At 36.0% G+C, this 24673-nt stretch overlaps 1 protein-coding gene across 8 annotated transcripts in view; it reads left to right on the forward strand.

Moving 5' to 3' along the window:
- Nucleotides 1-24673, forward strand: part of RNGTT (RNA guanylyltransferase and 5'-phosphatase) — a 333967-nt gene that overhangs the window by 293667 nt on the left and 15627 nt on the right. The gene's annotated exons all lie outside the window — the stretch shown is intronic.

Consider the following 24673-nt stretch of genomic DNA (forward strand, 5'->3'; position numbering starts at 1 on the left):
CAGCCTTGCTTCTTCAGATATTGTAGTTATTTGGATGTATAATAGTTTAGCAAGATGTTACTTTTGTAAGACATCAGATGTTCAAAAAAGTGCATCCGAACTTGTACTAAATACTGCAGTGTCCCTTTATAAAAAGTCAGACTAAAACTGACAATTGTACAGCGAAGCCTGACATTTGGATATTTTGAAGTTTTTTCATAAATCATAGAAATTAGTATATGGCTGTAGTTTAGCTTTTTAGGTAAAAGGTATGTTTCATTAGTGCATTTCTTACTGCTGATCACAGTAAACATGTGAATCAGCTTTCCATTTCTTATGCAGGTCATGATAACTTGTAGAGTAGAGTACAATCATTTGTGCTATGTTTTTAATTTTCTAAAGCACCTTGACAGTGAGTGTTCAGTGGTGAAGCATCCTCTATTGAATCACCCTCAAAAATTTTTTTGCCAAGTCCTGAGTTGATAGCTTAAAGTAAAAAGTGAAAATTATAGTTTCATTAGGACTTGGTGTAAAGAAATCCCCTCTCCCCTTCCCCAAAGGGATACTGCAGTTATATCACATACCCAATAGGCACCACGATGAAGATCAGAGCTTATACTTAATTAAGGTTTTATACACACCAGTTCCCCAGTAAATGCAAATTTAACAAGAAAATTAGACATGTCATATGTTCAAAATGCTCATGGCAAACAATCATTTTGCATTCCTGCAAATAAAATTGTTTTATACTGTAAGCTGGAGGCGAGTGTAACTTATTTTTGTAATAAAGTTTTTATTTTTATGTGTCATTAAAAAAAAAAATTATTCATGGATGCATCATCTGTTGATTCTACCAAATGTCTGTTCTAATATTTGCTGTAGTAAAGTTACATCTTTGACATCATTTTTGAAATGTATTACCATATTTAACTGAAAAAAATAGAGTAACAGTCAAAATTGGTAATAATTTAAAATTTTGTTTAACATTACCAAAAGTTATATAATTCAGTTTGGCTGATACAAAATATGAGGCTTAGCAGACAGTTACATATTTGAACAAATTGAAGTTTTCAAATGTTGCTTACATTTCCCTCTTGAGAGAAAAGTTATTGTGTAGTAAATAACATACTGCAGTTTTTAAGGAAAGTGTATATTTAAAACATCTGTAAAGATAGTAAAGTTTAACTGTTTAACTGGTAGGAGACCAGAGTTAACATCTCACTTTTTGTAGCCAATAATATTCTAGCTCTGATTTACTAAAATAAAATAAAAATAATGAATATTTTATTTTCTATAATCTTTTGTTTTATGTCTTAATGTGGTACATTCATGATTAAGAAGCCAACTTTGTTTTGATCTAAACTTTAAAGCATATAACTATTCTTTCTAATAAACATATTTTCTTTACAATTAAGTAGAACATTGAACTTACCACAACAAAGATACCCTCTGTCTTAGAGATAATAGATCATCCATAAAAGCTGATTAATGGATTTCTTAGTTAAGAGTAGACTTCAGAAATGTCATGGTAATAGGTCTTTGCAGTGGCTTTTAATCTCTTAAAACATGAGGCTTGCATGGGATGAGGCATGAATTAATTTTCCAGCTTTTGATGGAATTGAATTCTAAAACCATCCACATACATATGACAATCACGTCTAAAAAGTAATTAGCTTGCTATAAATACAAGAGATTTCCTGTGAGAAAACTGCTCATACTATCTAACCAGTAGAGAAATTTGGCAGATTAGAGAAAAAGTATGTCTTATCTGAAAGAATAGAACTCTTCAGTTTTTTAGTTTGTTTTGGCTCATGTGCTTTTTTACTTAGATTCCATTGTGAGTGAGGTGGCAGGCTGGTTTGACACAGGTTTATGTCCAAAATCTTCATGGAAATTTTTTAATGAACCTATTAAAATGCACAAGGGTGATTTGTCATCCAACTGAAAAGCAGTCTAATCCTTAGGACAAACTTTAGAACTAGAAAACCCTGGTGGGGTTCTCATTCAACTCAGTAGTAGTTGGTATGCCTTGGCTTTTTGTCCATAATGGGAATGGCAATATGCACTTCTTAGAATTACTTTAGGAATTGTATGGAGTTGTGTGGATAAAGCACCTAGCACAATACCAGCCTCATAAAAGTCATTTTTTAAAATAATATTTCTTCACCACAATCATCCCTCTCCCCTAAAGCAGTTACAAACCATTGCAGATGGGGCCTTTTTTATCATCTTGGGATCCAGATCATTAGGATTCTCAGATGCACTTTCTTTTTACATGTTTCGTTCACATGAGAAATTATGACATGCCACAAGAAACCGAGCAAGCAAATAACTAACTAAAACCACAGGGTATTCCTTTGAATATTTGTTTCAGGGACTCTGGCTCTCTGGAATTTGGTATACATTTCCAGAAAGCGTAAGTTGTGTGGGGGCACTGCTCAGGAGTTACATCTGTGACATAGATCTCTAACTCAAGACATTTTGAGCTCCAAGCACTCTGTTTCAAAGCCATGTTTTACTTCATAAGTAACCTCATGGAATAGCCAGCCTTTTCCAATTCAGTCTGAATTGGAACAACAGAATGAAAATAAACCGAATAGTTTATTATTTTTCTTCATTTACTACCATTAATAGTTTTATGCTAAAGAATATATTGAATAAGAATGAACTGAATGGCATTTATTTCTTTAGTTCTATTTTCTTGTTTAGTTGAAGGAGAGGGAATGGAAGAAAATTCTTCTGTTTATGTGATGTATTATCATACTTTTCTACATAAATTGGGTGCAGAATAACTCCAGGAAATTAACAGGAAAGCAAACTAACCAAGTTGAGTGCCCCCATGTCTACCAAATGGTTTGTATGTGTTAACTCATTCAGTCCCAGCAGCCACCATCTGGCAGATTCTGAGCACTGTGCTTCAGGTTACCTTGCTTAAAAATTGAATAACATAAGGATTGTGAAGTATGGAGCCCAATGCGCATTTATCAAAAACATCTGATTCAAGATTTTAACCTAGTTCCACCTTTTTCAGAGTTCTTGATACTCTCTTGTAGTATTCTTTTCTAAATTTTGTCAGTAATGTAGCAAGATGAGGAAGATACTAGATAGAATTGTCCTTAAACTGCATGCTATGTAGTTATCTGTGAAGAAGCAAAAGGGAAGCAGTGTGGTATGTTGAAAGGAACTCAGGATTGGGTGTTATATTTGGGGTTCTTGTCTTTGTCTTTAAAAAAAAGTTATGTTTTTGTTTTTTATAATTAATAATGTGGTTTTTCATTAAATCATGTCTAGAATCCTTTCTAGTTTTTTTTCCCACTTAAACCAAAGCCATAATACCGTCATTAATGATTATTTGAACTTAAAGATCTATAAAAGGAAGGTGAAATATTTAAAACCAAATAAAATTATTGCTTTGAAAATACTATTCAGATTATATGGATAAGAGCTTTGGAGTAAGAGGAAGGAAGTTTGAAACCTTCCATGACTAGTTGCCTGAGTTATGCAAACACTATCTGTGACCTCCTGGTAATATATATCTGCTCATTTTTATAGGTTTGATCTAGTTTACCACAGGGGTGATATATTAGCAAAAATAAATTGGAATTACTCTAAAACAGCCTTCCTTATAACACAGAATTCAGAATAAGTTAAATCTGCAGGAGGGTATAACCAAACTGATTTTGCTAAAGGAACTGCATCAAATCCAAGTTACTCAACAAATATATGTAACAGAGAGAGCTTTCAAATGAAGTTCCAAGGGTGAACCTTCCTGCTCATTCAACAGGGAGGTGCTGGAGATATTCTTAATGGTAGAAGAATCGTAGTCGGTTTCTTTCTGATATAAATGCACTCCCAGGTGGTGTAAGGGAGGTTCTGTTGATTCATCAGAATATGACTGCACAATAGTAGGAGCTGAAGAAATATTTGTTGTATAAATGACCTATATCTCTTAAAAAGGAGTATATGTCCCTTTTCTGTACCAAGAAGGCTGAGAACCCTCCATGACTAGCAAACACTATCTGTGATCTCATGGTAACATGTATCTGCTCACTTTTACAAGTTTGATCTAGTTTACCATAGGAGTAATATATTAATTAGCAAAAATGAATTGTAATTACTCTAGAACAGCCTTCCGTATACCACAGAATTCAGAACAAGTTAAATCCACAGGAGACTACAACCAAACTGGCTTCCCTGAAAGAACTACATCCAACTCCAAAGTACTCACTAAATGTATGAATCTATGAGCATTTTCAGATACCAGAGTTAAATATTAGAAACCATGAGTTGTAAATCTACAGATCTGGAAATTAAGAATAGTCACATACATACAAATGATGAAATTAAGTATATGTTGGGCAATGTGATATAGAGGAGAGACTGCAGGACGATAATCAAGAATGCCAGATTCTGTTCCTGAGTCTGTCATTTTTTGACTGTATGGGCATTTGTATATATGTGCATTGAGGGACTGGGATTTGCTCATCTTTCTAGGACTGGAAGGTTAAAAGATGAAAGATTAGTTTTCTTTTCCTATCCACTCCTCAATTGGAAGCCTTGATTTATTCCTCTATGTAAATTTTAACAGTTCTTGTAACCAAATATCAGCTACATGCTTTCTAAAATCTCTGGATTTTGTGTTTTCAAATATGTCTGAACACACACAAACATCACATATACATGTTTATGATATACATAATACATATACTTGCAAGCATACATATATAAACACACACACAACCCAAACACAGAAAACAATACAAAGGAATGATTGCTTCTGTGTTTATTTTTGCCCTGTTATTTTATCTAGACATTTTATACTTTTCTGAGTAAATAGAAAGGATGGAAAAATGAGTGAGCCTAGCAAACCACTACTCAAATGTAACCTCAGTTCTCCATCCACAATTATTAGCTCTATCAGGATTTTTTCTCATCCCTCAAGAGTCTTTCCTCCAAAATTCGGTATCCCATTGGAGCAACATAACTCTCTCTGTTAAAGAAGATAAGAACTATTAATAATAACAATAATGTATAATACTTCATTTTAACCTTGCTCTGATTTTCTTTTTCTTTTTTTTTTTTTTTTAAGTTCTAGGGTACATGTGCACAACGTGCAGGTTTGTTACATATGTATACATGTGCCATGTTGGTGTGCTGCACCCATTAACTCATCATTTACATTAGGTGTATCTCCTAATGCTATCCCTTCCCCCTCCCCCCACCCCATAACAGACCCTAGTGTGTGATGTTCCGCTTCCTGTGTCCAAGTGTTCTCATTGTTCAATTCCCACCTATGAGTGAGAACATGTGGTGTTTGGATTTCTGTTCTTGAGATAGTTTGCTGAGAATGATGGTTTCCAGCTGCATCCATGTCCCTACAAAGGACATGAACTCATTCTTTTTTACGGCTGCATAGTATTCCATGGTGTATGTGTGCCACATTTTCTTAACCCAGTCTGTCATTGATGGACATTTGGGTTGGTTCCAAGTCTTTGCTCTTGTGAATAATGCTGCAATAAACATACATGTGTATGTGTATAGTTGCATGACTTATAATCCTTTGGGTATATACCCAGTAATGGGATGGCTGGGTCAAATGGCATTTTTAGTTCTAGATCCTTGGGGAATCACCACACTGTCGTCCACAATGGTTGAACTAGTTAACAGTCCCACCAACAGTGTAAAAGTGTTCCTGTTTCTCCACATCCTCTCCAGCACCTGTTTCCTGACTTTTTAATGATCGCCATTCTAACTGGTGTGAGATGATATCTCATTGTGGTTTTGATTTGCATTTCTCTGATGGCTAGTGATGATGAGCATTTTTTTCATGTGTCTGTTGGCTGCATAAATGTCTTCTTTTGAGAAGTGTCTGTTCATATCCTTCATCCACTTTTTGAAGGGGTTGTTTTTTCCTGGTAAATTTGTTTGTGTTCTTTGTAGGTTCTGGATATATTAGCCCTTTGTCAGATGAGTAGATTGCAAAAAACCCCCATTCTGTAGGTTGCTTGTTCGCTCTGATGGTAGTTTTTTTTGCTGTGCAGAAGCTCTTTAGTTTATTTAGATCCCATTTGTCAGTTTTGGCTTTTGTTGCCATTGCTTTTGGTGTTTTAGACATGAAGTCCTTGCCCATGCCTATGTCCTGAATGGTATTTCCTAGGTTTTCTTCTAGGGTTTTTATGGTTTTAGATCTAACATTTAAGTCTCTGATCCGTCTTGAATTAATTTTTGTATAAGGTGTAAGGAAGGGATCCAGTTTCAGCTTTGTACATATGGCTAGCCAGTTTTCCCAGCACCATTTATTAAATAGGGAATCTTTTCCCCATTTCTTGTTTTTGTCAGGTTTGTCAAAGATCAGATGGCTGTAGATGTGTGGTATTATTTCTGAGGGCTTTGTTCTGTTCCATTGGTCTATATCTCTGTTTTGGTACCAGTACCATGCTGTTTTGGTTACTGTAACCTTGTAGTATAGTTTGAAGTCAGATAGCGTGATGCCTCCAGCTTTGTTCTTTTTGCTTAGGATTGTCTTGGCAATGCGGACTCTTTTTTGGTTCCATATGAACTGTAAAGTAGTTTTTTCCAATTCTGTGAAGAAAGTCATTGGTAGCTTGATGGGGATGGCATTGAATCTATAAATTACCTTGGGCAGTATGGCCATTTTCATGATATTGATTCTTCCTGTCCATGAGCATGGAATGTTTTTCCATTTGTTTGTGTCCTCTTTTATTTTGTTGAGCAGTGGTTTGTAGTTCTCCTTGAAGAGGTCCTTCACATCCTTTATAAGTTGGATTCCTATGTATTTTATTCTCTTTGAAGCAATTGTGAATGGGAGTTCACTCATGATTTGACTGTCTGTTTGTCTCTTATTGGTGTATAAGAATGCTTGTGATTTTTGCACATTGATTTTGTATCCTGAGACTTTGCTGAAGTTGCTTGACAGCTTAATGAGATTTTGGGCTGAGACGATGGAGTTTTCTAAATATACAATCATCTCATCTGCAAAACAGGGACAATTTGACTTCCTCTTTTCCTAATTAAATACCCTTTATTTCTTTCTCTTGCCTGATTGGCCTAGCCAGAACTTCCAACACTGTTTTGAATAGGAGTGGTGAGAGAGGGCATCCCTTTCTTGTGCCAGTTTTCAAAGGGAATGCTTCCAGTTTTTGCCCATTCAGTATGATATTGGCTGTGGGTTTGTCATAAATAGGTCTTGCTATTTTGAGATGCGTTCCATCAATACCGAATTTATTGAGAGTTTTTAGCATGAAGGGCTGTTGAATTTTGTCAAAGGCCTTTTCTGCATCTATTGAGATAATTGTGGTTTTTGTCTTTGGTTCTGTTTATATGCTGGATTACGTTTATTGATTTGTGTATGTTGAACCAGCCTTGCATCCTAGGGATGAAGCCCACTTGATCATGGTGGATAAGCTTTTTGATGTGCTGCTGGATTTGATATGCCAGTATTTTATTGAGGATTTTTGCATCGATGTTCATCAGGGTTATTGGTCTAAAATTCTTTTTGTTGTGTCTCTGCCAGGCTTTGGTATCAGGATGATGTTGGCCTCGTAAAATGAGCTAGGGAGGAGTCCCTCTTTTTCTGTTGATTGGAATAGTTTCAGAAGGAATGGTACCAGCTCCTCCTTGTACCTCTGGTAGAATTCAGCTGTGAATTCATCTGGTCCTGGACTTTATTTGGTTGGTAGGCTATTAATTATCACCTCAATTTCAGAGCCTGCTGTTGGTCTATTCAGGGATTCAACTTCTTCCTGGTTTAGTGTTGGGAGAGTGTATGTGTCCAGGAATTTATCCATTTCTTCTAGGTTTTCTCGTTTATTTACATAGAGGTGTGTATAGTATTCTCTGATGGTAGTTTGTATTTCTGTGGGGTTGGTGGTGATATCCCCTTCATGATTTTTTATTGTCTTTATTTGATTCTTCTCTCTTTTCTTCTTTATTAGTCTTGCTAGCGGTCTATCAATTTTGTTGATCTTTTCAAAAAACCAGCTCCTGGATTCACTGATTTTTTTGAAGTGTTTTTTGTGTCTCTGTCTCCTTCATTTCTGCTCTGATGTTAGTTATTTCTTGCCTTCTGCTAGCTTTTGAATGTGTTTGCTCTTGCTTCTCTAGTTCTTTTAATTGTGATGTTAGAGTGTCAATTTTAGATCTTTCCAGCTTTCTCTTATGGGCATTTAGTGCTATAAATTTCCCTCTACACACTGCTTTAAATGTGTTCCAGAGATTCTGGTATGTTGTATCTTTGTTCTCATTGGTTTCAAAGAACATCTTTATTTCTGCCTTCATTTCGTTATGTACCCAGTAGTCATTCAGGAGCAGGTTGTTCAGTTTCCATGTAGTTGAGCGGTTGTGATTGAGTTTCTTAATCCTGAGTTCTAGTTTGATTGCACTGTGGTCTGAGAGACAGTTTGTTATAACTTCTGTTCTTGTACATTTGCTGAGGAGTGCTTTACTTCCAACTATGTGGTCAGTTTTAGGATAAGTGCGATGTGGTGCTGAGAAGAATGTATATTCTGTTGATTTGTGGTGGAGAGTTCTGTAGATGTGTCTGTTAGGTCCGCTTGGTGCAGAGCTGAGTTCAGTTCCTGGATGTCCTTGTTAACTTTCTGTCTCATTGATCTGTCCAATGTTGACAGTGGGGTGTTAAAGTCTCCCATTATTATTGTGTGGGAGTCTAAGTCTCTTCGTAAGTCTCTAAGGACTTGCTTTATGAATCTGGGTCCTCCCGTATTGGGTGCATATATATTTAGGATAGTTAGCTCTTCTTGTTGAATTGATCCCTTTACCATTATGTAATGACCTTCTTTGTCTCTTTTGATCTTTGTTGGTTTAAAGTCTGTTTTATCAGAGACTAGGATTGCAACCCCTGCCATTTTTTTTTTTTTTCCATTTGCTTGGTAGATCTTCCTCCATCCCTTTATTTTGAGCCTGTGTGTGTCTCTGCACGTGAGATGGGTCTCCTGAATACCACACACTGATGGGTCTTGACTCTATCCAATTTGCCACTCTGTGTCTTTTAATTGGAGCATTTAGCCCGTTTACATTTAAGGTTAATATTGTTATGTGTGAATTTGATCCTGTCATTATGATGTTAGCTGGTTATTTTGCTCGTTAGTTGATGCAGTTTCTTCCTAGCATCTATGGTCTTTTACATTTTGGCATGTTTTGCAGTGGCTGGTTCCTATTGTTCCTTTCCATGTTTAGTGCTTCCTTCAGGAGCTCTTGTAAGGCAGGCCTGGTGGTGACAAAATCTCTGCATTTGCTTCTCTGTAAAGGATTTTATTTCTCCTTCACTTATGAAACTTGGTTTGACTGGATATGAAATTCTGGGTTGAAAATTCTTTCCTTTAAGAATGTTGAATATTGGCCCCCACACTCTTCTGGCTTATAGAGTTTCTGCCGAGAGATCTGCTGTTAGTCTGAGCCACGTGGGCTATAATCTCCTGGTGTGCTGTTTGCTAAGACCCTTGGAAAAGCACAGTATTAGGGTGGGAGTGACCTGATTTTCCAGGTGCTGTGTGTCACAGTTTCCCTTGGCTAGGAAAGGGAATTCCCTCACCCCTTGTGCTTCCCGGGTGAGGTAATGCCTCGCCCTGCTTCGGCTCTTGCTCAGTGGGCTTCACCCACTGTCCTGTACCCACTGTCCAACACACCCCAGTGAGATGAACCCAGTACCTCAGTTGGAAATGCAGAAATCACCCATCTTCTGTGTCACTCACACTGGGAGCTGTAGCCTGGAGCTGTTCCTATTCGGCCGTCTTCGCTGCACTCCGATTTTCTATCATTTTTCTCTCCACATTGATTACAACATTTCCATTTTCACTCACATGTTAAACATTTACCATTACTTCATCTTCTATATTTTTTAAGTTATATTTTATTTTCTGCAGTTATTTTTTGCAAAAATACCTCCTCTAAGTTTCTTTCATTATATTACTTTTTCTAATGAAGATTCAAAAGAACCTCTGAGTTTGAATTTTGATCTTATCAGTAGGCTATTCATTAAGTCATCTGTTGGATGATTAATAAAATGATGAATTTTAAGGGACTTGAAGCCAACTCAGGGAAGACTCAAAGAGGCTTGTCATATGTCTTTTCTGTGTAGCCTTTTAGCTTTATGCATTCCTAGTGAATATTATTACCGAGGCCAATTTGAACTAATTTGGCAAGTCATATTTCGAGAGACAATTTGCTGATCCTCCTCTCTGTAGATCTGGTAGAAAATTATAATGGAGATATTTCTTAAGATTTTTATTGTGGGAAATACATGGAAAATTATTTTAAGAAGGAAATGTAGGCTCATTTTAGAGTGGCACGAGAGGCAGAAACTTACTTTAAATCCATCCTTATTTACATGTATCCTAGGTCCACTGTTTAAAATAAGAATCTTGTAAAACTAGCTTATAAGAATATGAAGAGTTAATGTTTATAATACCTTTGAGTTCCAATTAGTTGTGCTGTATAAATGCATTTCTTATTTAAAATTTGCATGTTTAAGGTATATATTATCCAATGCACTGGATGCAAAAGGGAATGATGCATTTATCTTTTTTCTGTCATAAGCAATATTGATAAATGCTGGATGGATGAGTCATTATCTTTCATATTTTAGGAAGCAGAAAACTATTGGTATGTAATGAATATGATGCAATAGGATGCCTTAGCTATTTTGGTTGCTTGTTTCCCATCTGACATAAACATACGTGTGAGATGGTTTGCTTGCTTACTTTCTTCTCTCTGTTCCTCTGCTCCCTTCTCCCCAGTAGATGATATTGTATGTCCTAATTTTATGTGGTAGCATGGTCTTAAGAGACTTCTTAAAAAAAAAAACAAAAAACGTGCAGTTGATCCATCTGCTAATTACCCTTATGATTTGGCCGATAGGTTGGGCTTATTCTGTTTTGATTTGGTTTTCAGTCCAAAGTGTGTAACTTTTTATTGATATGTGTATGCAGAATTGGAAAGAGACTGTATTTTTAAAATGTAAAGGAAAAAAACAGAAAATTTTAGTTGAGCACTTACAGTGCCAGGCCCCTTATTAAAGTTCCATCCTGATGAAACTTATTGTCAGGTTGGAAATAAAGACAATTCAACATACCATCTTTCCAAGATGTGGGAAGAATAAGGCATTCTTACCAATGAAGCACAGGAAGCTGTGGAATCAGAAAGGGCTTTCCAGAGAAAGTGATCCTGGTGAAAGAAGCGGCTATCCAGAGGGGAGGATGCACATGCCATTCAGGGGAAGAGTAAGAACAGAGTCCTAGAGCAAGAGACCCTGGTCCAAGGATGAAAGCCATGTAATGTTTGATGTCAGATTTTTCTTAAGACTTTTTCGTAAGACATCAGAAAAATCTGATGTCATTAATTCCTTTGTGTAATGTTCATCAAGCTTGTTTTTTCTACACATACTTATTGAGCACCTTTTATGTACTCAATGGGAGAATCTGGCAGTGAACAAAGTGACTGCCCTTGTTTTGTTCACTTAAGGAGCTTACCATCTAATGGGGGTGCATGTAAATGAAAGGAAGGTATTATACCCTGAAATCATATGTCGTGATATTTCAGGATTTGACAAAACAGAGACTCAGTTCTCTAGAGAAAAATGCCATCTGTAATTTAAATTAAAGCCAAGCATCAGCTATACTTTGGTAGCAATGTTATACCAGAAGGACTACAGAAGAGATGGGTGAGAGCATTTGCCCAGCCAGGACAGCCTCTTTACAGTATAGTCGTTGTGGGAAAAGAGACAATATGTGGGAAAGGAAGGTGGCAGAAGCCATGAGACAGAATCTGATTTGGCATTCTGAGTACCAAGACTCCTGTCCTGAGAGTTGTCTGCCTCTATTGTTTATAAAATTCAAGATTAGAATTACACTAGACTAGAATTAACTTCCATGCTAGTCGCTTGAAATCAATCCATTATTCTGTTTGATATTCTGTGAGATTTTTTTCCCCCGACTTTGATGGTTGGTTTTGAAATCTATTTAGTGGATCTCAACCAGGTTTGTTTGGTTTTGTTTTAACAAAATAAAGTAGAAGAGAAAATAGCATAAAGTAAGGAAATAAATTGCTTCATGAAACGTGTGTGCATGTGTGTGTGTCTGTGTGTATCTGTGTGTCTGTACTTGGTTGGTATATAAACTGTTTTTCTTGCATTAGATAAACTGGATCAAACTTAAATGACTGCAAGTAAACATGTGCCCTGCAAAGTTATACCTTTTGTTTATGAAGGGTTGTCTTGTAGATGACTCCATAGTCAGTGTGCTGGACTGGGATGCCACAAGTCTGGACCCTGGTTCTAGTTCTGCACCCAAATAAGCATGTGCTTTGGATAAGTTATAGGCTTTCTGTGAACCTTGGTATTTTCCATCTAAAAAGAGAGTTGGGGTTGAGCATGGTGGCTTATGTCTGTAATCACAGCACTTTGGGAGGCTAAGGCAGGTGGATTGCTTGAGCCTGGGAGTTTGAGACAAGCCTGGGCAACATGGTGAAACTCCCATCTTTACAAAAAAATACAAAAATTAGCCAAGTGTGGTGGCACACACCTGTAGTTCCAGCTACTAGGGAGGCTGAGGTGGGAGTATCACTTGAGCCTGGAGGTTGAGGCTGCAGTGAGCTGTGAGCGTCCCGCAGCACTGTAGCTTGGGCAACAGAGCAAGACCTTGTCTCAAAATAATAAATAAACAGTTTGCCTAGGTGGACTTGGTACTCTTTCAGAAACAGTTGGCTATAAAAAATCAGTTGTCTTAAAGTTGATTGGACATTTGTACAGTTCTCTGTTACTAACTCAGAGAAGTAGTTCCAGAAGGTTAAAAAAGAAAAAAAACTTGAAGCAAAAAGTATATATAGCCTACTATCACATGATTCTGGTTCCTGACGGTAGATGCTTTTCTCCCAACCTCGGTCCACTGCAGGCAAACAGATCTTCTGATTGAAATAAGGGGCATAAAAACACATGGCATGGTACCTGCATCATAGGGCCTCAAAAAAAAAAAAAAATGTAGAGTTGAGAAAATGCTGCTCAAGATCTCAGCTCCTACACTGGCCACTGTCATGTGGGCTACTTTTCACATAAGTAAGGAAGTCATGAGAGGGAGGGAGAGATACCTCCAGAGCCTTTATTCATTTCCATTTATTGGATCTGCATATAAGTGCTCCCTTACTCCTTTGTGAGTTGTCAAGGTGACAGAAGGCATCTTCCAGGTACCTTTTCACCACTGCGTGCAGGAGGGAACATCAAATACCAGAGGGATTCTGCAGTCTCAGCCCCTTTGGTGTAAAGACTACCTAAAAAGACAATCCAGCCATATAAAAAGTAACAGCCCATTTATCTCATCCATATGTTTAAGGTCAGTTTTCCTGTAGGATCTCTGAGATAGTAGCAATTAAACTGAGCCATATGTAGCAACATAGTACCTGCTACAAACTAAGTTAAAATTGTCAAATAACTTTTCGTTTGTAGCAGTTTCTTAATGTTATGAGGCATAGAACTGTGTGGCCATCAGAAAGACAGAGCTGCTAACAACTCCATTTGGGGCATTGTTAGGCAGTTCTGTTGACACATGAATATATTTCATATGATTATCATAAAATTGTGGCCTGGAAATTGAGCAGCCATGGTGCTGCATTTTAGACTTCACATTTATAATAAGCTGTAATAAAGTAAACATTTTAAATGGATATAAGAATAGACATTACTTGCAATCACAAATGTATATTCAATTGAAGTGCTTTTGAAGCTCAATTTAACAAAGCAAACAAATTTCCTGGCATTATTAACATAATTGTTCTCATTGTTGGGTTTTGATTTCTAAAAAAATATTTAAGCAAAAAAACAAGTTACTAAAAAACAAAAATCACAAAAGGAAATGTAACTTAAGAATGAGTTACTTTGCCTTTTATCATGTCAGATTAAAATTTAAAAAAAAAAAAGTCTCAGATGTTCATTCTGCCACCCCCACCAACCCCCCTGATTTGCTGAACCATTCCTTGGGCTGTTTAACTCAGAACTCATGTATCAGGATTAATTTAAGGTTAAATTCAGCTATTTGCTCTGCCATCAGGAGGCTTTGCAGTGGGCCCACTCAACATTTATCTACTAGTGAAACTCCAGGCTGTGTGATAGTTAAGCTTACAGAAGAGGACTAGAATATCCATTTTACACCAGAGTTGAGGAAACATGACTATATGCAAATTTAGCACCAATTAGATGGTAGGATTTAAAGGACTGTGGTCCCTGGAATATTCCAAAAGCAAAAATGGCAATGATAGTGATAACATCTGAAGTGTGGTGGCAAGACAGTTAAAACAGTGCTAATTTGGAGCCTCTGGGCACAGAACAGTACCAGGAGGCGATCCACTGTGTCTTCTTTGGCAGCTGGCAGACAAAGCAATTATGAGTCTTTGGCTTGTTAGTTTTCACCATTCCGTAGTGGTCTCCAATTTTGAATAAACCCCCAAAACAAACATCCTTCCTGCATTGTCGTTTAACTATAGCAGACCCTCATATAGCAAGTGTGCTACTGACCCAACAGTCTACCACAGTGGAAACCACAGGAACTCAGGGTTGCAGGTGTACTTGCTTAAAGGTTAGCGTAGGCACAGCATGGCACTGGCAGGAGACGCGTTCTTCAAAGACTCACATGGTGATTTCTTATAGTCAGGGAGTTGAGCTGACTTAATCAAGATTAGAAGGAGGTGTGCTAGTGTGAGAATATCCTGTAAAATACTCACCACTTGAAAGCATTCCTGGCAAGCATATCATTTACCTGATATATAATTTTTATTAAGCACCAAGATTGTGCTATATACTTTTTAGAGAAAAGATGAAAAGCTACCTACCTTAATTATCCTCGCACTTAATTTCGTATACCTAGAAAATAACTTCCCAGAAAATAGTGGTAACCACAGCTACCTAATTTAGAATAGATCCTCTGAAAGCTTGCTAAGAGCAGTTGAGTGGTGAAGGTCCGAAAATGTACAGCTTTTTTTCTTTGCCTACGTAATTTTGGTTTTTTTCTTTATTCCCACTGGGTCACATTCCCCTTACCCTCACTGGAACAGCACTAGAACAGATACCTGAGGAAATATGGGAGGTCAGGGAAGGAGGGAACAAAATGAGAACTTTAATGTGGCTCCAAATGTAATCTTTAAGAACAGTGAATTGTGAAAATTCTGATCTCCCAAAGATGAGGCAATCAGATACTTCTAAATGTAGAAATCTTTAGATAATAGCACGTATTTTACCTGCAGGCTGAATTTTATGTTTGCATCTTTTTTCCTGCATCTTTGAAAGTGAAAGCAGATTAACCAGTTGCCAGAACAGAAAAGACTGTTTTAATCACTGGAGCCTGCTAAAAATTTAAATAGTGCTGATAAATCAGTAAAATTTTTATCTATTACTCAACTGAAATGCACTTAATCTCCATTTCACAGACCCAGTTTACGACACTTAGAACTTTGTCTTCTTCTCCACATCTTTTCCCTACCCACTTTTGAGATTTCTCCTACTTTGTTTGTCCTGTCTTCTTTCCAGACCCCTTTTCTCCAGACTAGTACTGACCAACTTATGGCACTTGAGGCTCATGGTGTTGGGGTTCTTTTTTCTTCACATGCAGCCATGCAGCCTATGTTTCTTATTTCTATTTTAGAAGATTATGTTACATTAAACTCAGCATGACCTATGGGAGTTCACGTGTCTCTCCTTCAGTTTATGGTGACTGCAACGGATACTCCATTAGCCCAACTCCCTTAGCTTTTTAAACTGTTAGTCATTTCTTGATTAGGAATAAACAATAATAAAATTTTCCTTTTCCTCTAGTATGTTGAATTTCCCAGTTAGTACCAAGAGATAGTGTGATGTAGAGCTCTGGATCCAAATGCTATCTTGAAGGAACTATTTAAATATTCTCATTCTTAATTTCCTCATTATTATAAAAAGGGTAACAGTGTATGTACAGTGCTCAGCTACATCACAGGTAGTTAATAAATGTTAGTCTCTCCCCTTCCTTTCCCTATGAAGGAAAAAAAAATCTCAGTCAATAATTTAAAAAGTAAATATCTCTGATGAAAATAAATATATTGGCTATAAACCTTAAATTAATTTTGAGTACAAGTTACCAAAATAATGAATTTGCTATTTCCTCTGGTTTTATAACACCCCAATTCGTGAATGTTCACACATATACACTAATTAATAGAGATAATTGGGGAGGGCACTTTAGTACTTGAATATTTCAGAATAAAAGGGTTTGATGATTTTAAAGTTTCCTGCTTGGAGTTTCAGCTCTAAAATGTTTGATTATCTGAGAGAAGTTATTGTGGTGTTTTTGGGTTTTGGGGGAGAAGGTATTTAGGGAATGTGAAACTTGATGCAGATAATTTATTGTAATCATTTTCAGATTTTCAACATTTTCTGAGTGGCTTTTTAAATAACCGCTGTACCTGGAGCTGATGAGGCAGATTTAAATAAATCCATCGTGAATGTTTTTCAAGGAGTACATAGAGACACCAAATGGAACTCTAGGGCTCTGAGCAGTGTGATTATCACTCTGTACTTGTGTAATGCCTTTGTCAATAACTTCAAGATTTCTTTCTCAAAGTAGAAGAAATATAGTTGTTGAGAAAGCATATATAAAATTGCAGTGATCTATGCATGGCAAACAGTAAAATACCCAATTGGACATATCAAAGGCAGGTTATAGCTGCAAGTTACAGTTGGTCAGAAGGTCTCAGTGAGAGTTGGCATTGACTTGAGATACAGGCTTGTAAGAAAGGGATCCTAGAAGTTTGTTTGCTCAGGTGAGTCCACATCACCACAAGAACATTTTTCACTAAAGAGTTCTGTGTTTCTAGTCTAATGGTTCAGAGGTGTGTGAGTCTGTGGTCTTTGGTGCCTATAAGTGCCACTAAGGCAAATTGAGTGATTTTAGAGGAGAAAGAGTTTAGAAGATTAAAAGGAGAAAACCTCAACATTATTGTTGGTGTTCTAAGTGACAGGCTGAATAAGAAGGGAATCTTTATTTATTTTTTAAGCATTTTGGTTTACTCCCACATAACCACGTTAGATCTGTCCAGAGGACAGTTCTCTTGAGGTCTCTCTGTCCTGTAAGAAAGGCGTAGTTGAATAGTTGAGTTTAAAATGGGTGAGAAAGGAGATAGTTATATGTAACCAGCACACATTGCTAAAGGAGTGAAAAAAATAGAAAACACTACTGGATCCAAATTATTAGCAAGTCCTTGAAAGTAAATGTAAGGACTCCTTGAAGTAATCTGAACTATACGTTGACATCTTAGTGAATTGACTAGTTCAAATATTATTAGGTCTAATATATTGTGAACTTTTTTAAACATGGATTGTGTGTGTGAGAGAGACAGAGAGAGAAATTTTTGTTTTATTTTATTTTATTTTTAAACATGGATTTTTAATGATCATTAAAATAAACTTAGGTATTTGTTACTGCCATTTAATGGTAGGTAGACCATTTATTAAATTCAATGTGAAAAATTTGTTACTGCCATTTAATGGTAGGTAGACCATTTATTAAATTCAATGTGAAAAATAAACTTTATGAAATATTTGCATTAGTTGTGTAACAGACATCTTAAAAAATGAGCAACATCAGATAAGCCAGTCATTGTATGTATAACTATAAAGAAAAAAAGTGTTAGACATGCATATTGCATTTTTAGCCTCCTCCTCATGTTAATGGTGGATGTTAAAGCTTTCCTTGGTTGTATATCGATTTTATTATCCCAAGCATGCATTGAATCCATGATCTGCTTATAATTCTCATCATGCTTGGTATTAGTACTAAACAGAGAACCAGTACATTATGCCATAGAGTTTGGCACTCTGTTTAGTAAGTCATTACCACTACCTCACCTTACCTGGCAGAGCTGCTTGTTTTGTCCACATGACCTCGTATTTTTGCTAGTTATGCCTACGGAAAGGTCATTCAACCCAATAATGGCTTCTCATTTAGTCTAGAATTCAGACAAAAGCTTTGCAGCTGTGAAATGCATCCCATTTAAAAATTAACCTATTGTAAATTCTTAATGATTGAGAAATTCTGCAATTTGCTATGATTTGTGGTTTGTGCTGCAATTAGAATAGCAAACAGCAGAGATGATGCAGTCAGAATGACGTGCATTTGGGAAGTGAAGAGAAAGAAACTTTAGCAGATACTGTGCTTGGTTCAAGCCCATGTATTATGCCCTTCTGCCCTCATCAGTCATATATGACTTTGTCTGCCACCTTTAGACAATCCGAAGTGAAATGTAATCCTTGGAAATAATTACATAAATTACTGTTTTAAATACTTAAATACTCAAGAAGTAAAATTATCTATAAGTGTAGTCTACCTTTTCCTCCTTTAATATTTTTTCAACCTATAGCCTAGATTCTTAGGGAAAAGAAGGACATCGATGTTTGATTCATGAAGACCTGGAATTCAAATTTTGATAATAAAACAAATCAGCTCTGTATCCTCATGCAAATTACTTAAACTCTCTGGCTTCAGCTTCCACATCTGGAAATCTCACTGGACTCTTGCACAGATTAAATTAGATACTGTATTAGAGAACTTAATAGGGATACAATACGTTTCTTCACCATTTACTATCTATTAACCCCTGATCAAATTATGTAACTCCTCTATGCCTCTGTTTCCCTCTGTGAAATGGGGATATTAATACCTACTTCCTAGGGTTGTTGTGAAGATTAAATAAATAATGCAAAACCCTTAAAACAGTACTCTACATCTAGTTAGTATTCCATAATTATTAACCATCGGATTGACAAATCAGTAATCAACAAATAACTTACAATGATCAATAATGTAAATGAAACATGTAGGGTACACTAAGACAATTTATTAGAGCTAGAAAAATAAGCAGGGCTATGTCATTTAGTGCTTTGCAATGGGAAACCACTGACAAGGATGACGTGATTGGAATTACTTTTTTTTTTTTTTTTACCTGACCTGTTTGTTGTTTTTTAATTATTTTTATTTTTATTCACCTTCTGCATACAGTAATTCACTCCTTTTGGTGTATGAGCTTAAGTACATATAGGCATAAAGCCACTACTAGAATCAAGACAAAATAGTTCCATCACCACCCCTCACCACTGCCATTAAAAGAGCCCCACATGACAACCCCTTTGTAATAAATTGCTTTTCCCACTCCTGAATCCTAATCTGCTTTCTGTTGATGTAATTTTGCCTTTTCCAGTATGTCATGTAAATGGAATCACATTCTCTATAGCTTTTAAAGTCAAGCTTCTTCAGTTCAGCTCAGTGCATTTGGAATTCATCCATATTATTGTATTTATCAGTAGTTTACTAATAATTCTTATTCCTGAGTAGTATTTCATCATATGGCCATACTGCAATGTGTTTATTCACTATTTGAAGGGCATTTAAGTTGTTTCCAGTTTTGAATGGTTACAAATAAATATACTGTAAACATTTTTATTCAAGTTTCCATGTGAACAAATGTTTTCATTTCTCTTGGGTAAAGTACCTAGGAGTAAAGTTGCTGGCTCTTATGGTAAGTGTATGTTCAACTTTATAAAGAAACTGCCAAACTGTTTTCCAACATGGTTATACCATTTTACATTTCCACTAGCAATATACAAGAGTTCGGTTGCCTTGCATTGTTGTCAACATTTTGATATTGTCAATGTATTTTATTTTAGACATTCTAGTAGGTATGTATAGTATCTCAGTATGATTTTAATTTACATTTTCCTAATGAATAAAATGATTTTGAACATACAGTATTTTTATTTGCTTATTTGTCATTTATATAACTTCTTTGGTAAAGTGTCCAAATATTTTTCCCATTTTTTAAATTTGGTTGTTTGTTTCTTACTGAGTTTTAAGATTTTTTTCATGTGTTCTGGTACAAGTTCTTTGTACCAGATATGTGATTTGCAAATATTTTATTATAATCTATGCTTTGTCTTTTCATTCTCTTAACAATATATTTAGAGAGCATAAGTTTTAAATTTTGATGCAGTTTATCAGTTTTTTATTTTATGAATAATGTTTTTGGTGTCATTTCTAAGAAATTTTGCCTAACCCTATGTCACAAAGATTTTCTTTTATGTTTTCTTTTAGAAGTTTTATAATTTCAGTTCTATATTTATTTAGGCGTACTTTACAGTTTAATTTTTGTGTAATGTGAATGATGTAGATTGAGGTGTGTATTTTGTGTATGAATATCCAATTTTTCCAGTACCATTTATTGAAAAGACTATCATTTCTTCATTGCATTGCCTTTGTGCCTTGGTCAAATATCAATTGACCTTATATTTGTGGATTTAAAGTGAGCTCTCTATTCTGTTTCACTGATCCATGTGTCTCTCTGCTTACCAATAATACCACACTGTCTTGATAACTGTAACTTTATACTAAGTCTTGAGGTCAGTTAGTATCACTTATTCAAATTTGTTCTTTTTCAAAATTTTTCTAGTTTCTTTGGCTTTCCATATAAATCAGGTTGTTGATATCCATTAAAAAATCCTTTTGGGATTTTGCTTGTGATTATGTTAAATCTATAGATCACACTGGGAAGAATTGACATCTTAACAATATTGAATCTGCCAATCCATGAACATGGTATATATCTTTTTATTTAAGTTCTCCTTGATTCTTTCTTTCAGCAGTATTTTGTAGTTGTCAACATGCAGATCCTGCACATAGTATTTTTAGATTTATACCTATTTCATGTTTTTTAGTTGTGTTGTAAATTATACTTTTAAATTTTAAATTTCCAACTGTTCATTGTTGGTATGTAGAAATTCAATTGGTTTTAGTGTTCTTACAGTCTGCATCCATTTATGTATGTATTTAACATCCTTGGATTCTGCAGCCTTGTTAAACTTACTGGTTCTAGGATCCTCTTTGTAGATCCTTCTATGTAAGTAATCATTGTTGTCTGTGAAGAAAGACAGTCTTACTTCTTCCTTTTCAATCTGTAGGTCTTTTATTTGTTTTTCTTTTAAGCAAGAGAATGACTTGATTGGATTAACATTTTTCAAAAATAAGTGTGGCTTCAGTATGAGGAATTGATAGGAGGGAAAATATAAAAGAGGCCAGTTTGGAAGCTGTCACAAGAATCGAGACACTGTGATAGGTTGGACTATGATGATGACAGTAAGAGAAGAAACACATATACTCAGATTATATTTTGGTTGTAGAATTAATAGGCCTGAGTATTGAATTGAATATTACGGGAAAGAAGAGGAAGGGATCAGGAGGACACCAAGATCTCTGTCACAAGGAATTGGGTGGATGGAGTTGCCATTTATTGCATTGGAGAAGACAAGAGAAGAAACAGATTTGGAAGCAGGTGAAAAGCTGAGTTTTGAAAAAACATATATATTTACCTATATAGGTAAACATAGGAGATAAGAAGAAGAGCTTGAGAATGAGTTAGATCTATGTGGGACCCCATTCAAAGGCTTGTAGAGACATTTCCATTGCATTGTCTTTGTAGCTTCAGCATCCAAGATCATCAGATCTTTTTTACCTCAGGCCTTTAGACACATTGTTAATCACTGCCTTAAGTTTGTGTGTCTCCCCTCCCCTTGGCACTCCCACTTACTTTTCCTTCCTTTCTACTGCCTTCCCTCCCTCCTTTATTTCCTTCTTTAGGCTGGGGTCTTATCACCCTATAGGTCTTAGCTTAAATATCATCTCCTCAGAACCCACCTAAAACCAGATATCTTTCTCTCTGCATTAGTCTCTGTTACACAATATTTTCTCCATAGGCATTATCATTTTGTAAACATTTTGTAGTTGTTTTCTTGTTTGTTGTCTGCCTTTCACACTAGACTACATTCCAAAGATCAGAGACTGTGTCTACCTTGTTTACTGTTATGTCACCAATCCAGAACACCTTACCGGGCACATGGTTGATCAGTATTTGTCAGGTGGGAGGAATGATGGTTCTAGAGCTCAGGAAATATGGCAAGAAAAGAACATTTGGGAGTTATCCACATATAGATGGTATTTAAAACTATGGAGGTAAATAAGATTGCTAGAGAAAGAAAAGAACCCAGTACCAGCCCCTAGGGACTTGTCAACTTTAAAAGAAGAAGTTAGCAAAGAAGCCTGAGAAAGAGTAGCAAAGGATAGAGGAGGAAAACCAGATTTTGTTTCCTGGAGGTCTAGAAAAGAGAAATGTTTTTAAAAAGGCAGAATTTAAATGCGTAAGACAATGCTGAGGGGTGAAACAAGATGAGTCTATTTGATTTAGCAACACAGAGGTCATTGATGAACCCAGCCAGAGTTTTGCTGGAGTAGAAAAAGTAGAAGCCACATGGGAGTAGATGAAAGAATGATAGTCATCATAGTAAATACAAACTAGATGGATACTTGACTGTAAATTTTGTGTATGAGTATCCACAAAATATTTGCCATCCATCAAAGCTATCTTTTGGATTAGCTCTGTATATCAGCTAACACTTATATGCCTATATATGTGTTTAATAATTGGGTATATTTTATAAAGTTGGTGTTTAACTGAAACATTTACTTTCATTTTGATTTGTCAGAAGACAAAATTACAACAAATATAAAGATCTTAACTGGCTTTAATTTGCAATTCTAGAATCGGGCAACACTGTATTCCATAAAATAGAATAAGTGTTCTGTTGAGCTGAGCAAGGGAAGTTGGTTTTATATACAGAAAAAGACTGAAGAAAGCTGAAACAAATGACAAAAAGTAGATTGGCCATTTAAAGTTACTTTCCTTGTGAGGTGGGAACAGGGAAACACAACAACAGAAAAATAACTGGTTAACATCAGGTTGTTTCAGGTTACTTTTTCTGGGATAAGGGTTAAAGCAGAGGGAACTTTATTATCATGCCAACTGAAACTGGCCTGTTTCAGAATTTTGGCTATTATCTCCCTCTGATTTCTCAGGTCAGGTAACAACTAAGTTTCAGTTTGGTGCTGTGGGACTTCAGTATAAGTGATTCCATTTTGGTTTTTAATCTGGTCTGTTGGGGCTTAGTGTAGGAGCTTAGTCCAAACCAATGGCCTCATGTACTTTTTATTTAACAGATTGTAGTGCTAGAATAGATGCCACCTTAGACACTGAGAAATAAGAATAGATGCCACCTTCGTCACTCAGAAGTAGAGTACAAATGCATAATGTTCATTCTTGTGTCAAAGGGAGGATATTTAAGTCTTAAAACCTTTTGTTTTGTTTTTGGGGGGGTGGGGAAGGAAAGAGTAGGAAGGAGAAAGGGAGGCAGAGAAAAGCTTAGAGATTTAGCCTCCTTTACTTAACCAGCTATCAACAGTACAAGCTGCTTGCTAAGCTGAGGCACATGATTCTGGAATTTAAGGAAATGTCTTTCCTGAGGATCTCCTCTACTCTAAACTGGTACAACCAATGAAGAGTACATATTTTATTGATCTAGATCAGAGTTAATGAAATTAACTTCATAGAAATTCTATTCTTTACCATGATCTGGTTTCTGCACCTGCAGCAAAGTTCTTCATACTTTGGTTGGTTTCCACTAAATGCTAGACATAAATCTGTGTGTAGGTTTTAGAGATAGGATCAGAAAGGATAAGTGAAAAGGACTTAGGCCAGAGGCTAGCAAATGTGCTTGGTTCATGTTTCCTCATACACAGCACCTCTAAGCCAAAAGAAATATCTAACAATTCCACTTATTAAGCAGATAGATCCAAACAAGTAAGTGTTTATGTCCAAACAACTTAGAATGTGTTAAAGACCATACAACTTCTCAAACCTTGGAATCAGATTGGAAACCATCAACCACATGTCCTGTTCCACATTAATATTTTTGCACAATATGTGGTTTTAGTCAAAATAACTGCCTCAGACTCAGCTTTACAAAGACATAATGTTATCTAAAGGAATTCTGTATTAAAACTGTGAACTCGCTTCAATTAGTAATTTTTATGGTGTTCAACTCCTGTCACTGTTTTTCCCTGAAAATGTAAAATATTCCCCAATGCTCTTGTGAATTTGCTGTAGCTTTCTGGGGTGCCTCATTGCAGTTTGCGAGCTGTGGACTCAGAGCATTATTCCAAGACTTTTTGTTTTCCATTTAAATATTTATTTCTTATATTTTATACCTCTACATTAAAAACCAACCGGATCATTGGTGAAACATAGTTTATTTTAGGATTTTTTGTTTCAAAATGTATGAAAGTTAAACATACATAATGTTGAAAATTTGGAAAATACAGCAAAACACGGAGAAGAAAATAAAAATCACTTCTAATTCCACCATCCACCAATAACTACTACTAACATGTTTTCGTTTATCTGTCTAGTTATTTTCTATGAAATAGTAACTATGACTAACTCTGATTTTATTGGATGGTGGAAATCTGTAGTTTAGTGTGAATTTCATACCCTTTAGTTGTGACTTGTCTATAATGACTTGGGATAAGTAAATAAGGTAGAGTTATAGCTGCTGCTTTCATTAGTTGTGTATCTGACTGAAGGGCATGAAGACCCCACCATTCATGAAGGAGAAACTTCCTGCTGCTGTGTTTCTAACCTAGCAAATGCAAGGTGTCCCATTTACACAGTGGTTCCTCATTATAGAGGCACAGACACCAGTAGATTTCAGTAGGGGAACTTTTTTTGAAGTACTAGTCTAACGTGTTTTTTGTTTTTTTTTTTTTTA

The sequence above is a fragment of the Macaca fascicularis genome, chromosome 4, assembly GCF_037993035.2.
Source record: "Macaca fascicularis isolate 582-1 chromosome 4, T2T-MFA8v1.1".
In the NCBI taxonomy this organism is placed as follows: Eukaryota; Metazoa; Chordata; class Mammalia; order Primates; family Cercopithecidae; genus Macaca; species Macaca fascicularis.